Source organism: Gadus morhua, chromosome 4 (assembly GCF_902167405.1).
Source record: "Gadus morhua chromosome 4, gadMor3.0, whole genome shotgun sequence".
NCBI lineage: Eukaryota > Metazoa > Chordata > Actinopteri > Gadiformes > Gadidae > Gadus > Gadus morhua.
In genome coordinates, this window is record NC_044051.1 from 30,230,445 (window position 1) to 30,232,944 (window position 2,500).

Here is a 2,500-nt window from a genome sequence, read left to right on the forward strand (position 1 = left end):
AAAAAATCAAATGAATGCTATGCCTCTCCCTAGGCACCAGGAGATGTGTCCTCCCTCTCAGGTGACTGCAGCCTCATTCATTGCCTTCTTTTCTCCCAGCTTTTTAATTAGGCCACACAACTCAGGACAACAACATGCCTCTTCAAGCTCCTCCGTGTCTGACTTTGATGATATATATGTTCTCATGTTTTCATCGTTTTCACACCATATACATGAAAAGATGTGTATGTTCTGTTCTTATCTTGGGCTGTCATGCTGTGTGATGATTTTCTTGTTATTAGTTGCGTTTATTTGTACATGTGTGCGCTTTTATTCTTGTAAAGGCAGAACAGCTGTATCGTCAAGGTATTAAAGATATCCCTCATTTAAAATGATATAACGTTTCCAGTGCTCATCATTTACCGGTACTATATGACTTTTATTCCACGGTTGTTGTTTTTGTTCGTTTACAGTCAGTGTGTTCGCCGTTTTAATGCCTCTCCTGTTCCAACCTGAAGTAAGGGGGGGACGCAAAAGGCCCGGGAACTTGGCTAGCCCCGATGCGAGTTCTCGCGGGGAGGGAGGGGTGAACGGAGAGGAGAGGGAGAGAGGGAGAGAGGGGTGAGGGGCTCGTAATGAACTGTAGTAAGCCACTGTTCATTACTAGCCCGCATTACTCCGGTAGGGTTCCTGGCATTGTCTTTACAATTAGAGACTTGTAAATGTGTTGCTTTGCTTAATCACCCTAAAACTGGCCCCTAGGACTCCCCCTCTAATGTAACCCCATTAAGAGGGCCCATCAAAACAAAAGATCTGCCTCCGACGGCAATAATCTCTCACTTCTGGCGGGTAGCAGCGGCGGCGGCGGCAGCGGCGGCGGCGGCGGTGGAAGAAGCCAAACTTAACGTTTCTCTAAATGAGCGATGATGGATGAGAGCGGACCTCTGTGTCAGAGCACTTTATTAACCGGTGATGGATGTTCCAAGAAACCCCCACTTCCTCCCCCCTTCCTCCCCCTTCCTTCCCCCCCCCCCCCCCCCCCCCTCCCCCCACGCCTGGTCTCCACCCTCCAGCCCTCTCAGAAAAAAAGCGCCAGCCCGAGATCCCCTAAACACAGCTCACTTAACCTGCACTGTTTAGAAAATCAGACGGCCATTCATACCACCGTGGGGGGAGACGGGGGGCAGGTGGCGGTGTGTCTGAATGTTGCGTGGGGCCTACCGTAGAGACGCTGAGCCATTGCCTGGAATACAGGAACACGAGTATTAGGTGAGTAATCCTAACAAGGGAACTTCTAAGAAGTAAAAAAAAAGAGAAGAAATGGCCTTGCCTGCAACCTGAATGCTGAACAGATCAGACAGAAGAAAAATAGAACATTTGAAAGAACCAGAGTTGAAATGCACTAGATCGGTTGTCTACACGTGTTCTCAAAGCCGTATCTCGCCGTCGAAGCTAGGAAAATTCCTCACTCTTGTGTAAAAATCAGGATATATCAGTTGTTGGAATAGGTGTATAACACCTATTGTGTAGAACACCTATTCCATCACCTACATCAAAAATGTTCTTGACTTTTACACCAGAGTGAGGAATCTTTCCAGCTTTGTCGTTGGTCTTCCTCAGTTCCGTCTGTCTGGTGTGGACAAACCTCATTCTTTGCCGACAGTCAACTCTCAACACTCTGAGGACCCTCCTCCTACAAGCTCACCCATTCAACACCAAAAAACCCAAATGTAAAATGTAAATGTCGTACATACGAGCACATCTAAACACCAATGTCTAAGAACCATACACATGCCCGTACTGCACAGCAACCAGCCATTGTTAAAGGTATGCCAGAATGACACACAACATACACACACACACACACACACACACACACACACACACACACACACACACACACACACACACACACACACACCACACACACGCACACACACCACATAAACCTTTCATCATGCTACTTGGTCTTAATTATATATGGAAGGCATTATATTCCCCAGACAGCGTGGTATATTTAAAGAAAGCCAGATGAAGACCTTCTAGGGTTTTACTCGCAGGGTCTCCATACTTAACAGGAGATGTGCTCTTAAGGGAGGGTCCTCTGGGTAATGGAGTCTTTTAAAGAGCCAGTGGCTCACTGTGTCTGCTAGTACACACAGTACAGAGACTCTTTCACTTGATCTTGGTGTGTGTCAATGTATGTACTTTGTCAATGGGTGTTGGTACTGATGATTGTTTGTAGGCCTACTTTGTCGATTCGTTGTTGGTATGCATGTAGTTTGTGTAGGTGATTTGGCTTGGTACACGGGTGGGTAGTCAGGGGTTACAAGAAGGCCTACCACGCATGAGTAAAACAATAGTACGTAAGTACAATCTTGTCCCCTTTGTTAAACTGTACTTGTACAATCTTTAATCTTTAAGTATAATTTTGAGCCAGTATTTTACTTACTATTTACCTTTGCTACATTTGCCCTTCATACCCTTGTAACAACTAGTCTGGTATAAATGCGGTGAAGAG

The 2,500-nt window shown here is 46.0% G+C and overlaps 1 long non-coding RNA gene across 1 annotated transcript in view; it reads left to right on the forward strand.

The window, feature by feature from the left end:
• The window catches only part of LOC115541380 (uncharacterized), a 1,113-nt gene extending 739 nt beyond the window's left edge, over positions 1 to 374 (forward strand). Inside the window, exon 2 of the long non-coding RNA XR_003976345.1 lies at positions 34 to 374. This is a non-coding gene — a long non-coding RNA (uncharacterized LOC115541380). The remainder of the gene's footprint in view (positions 1 to 33) is intronic.
• Positions 375 to 2,500: the final 2,126 nt, after the last annotated feature.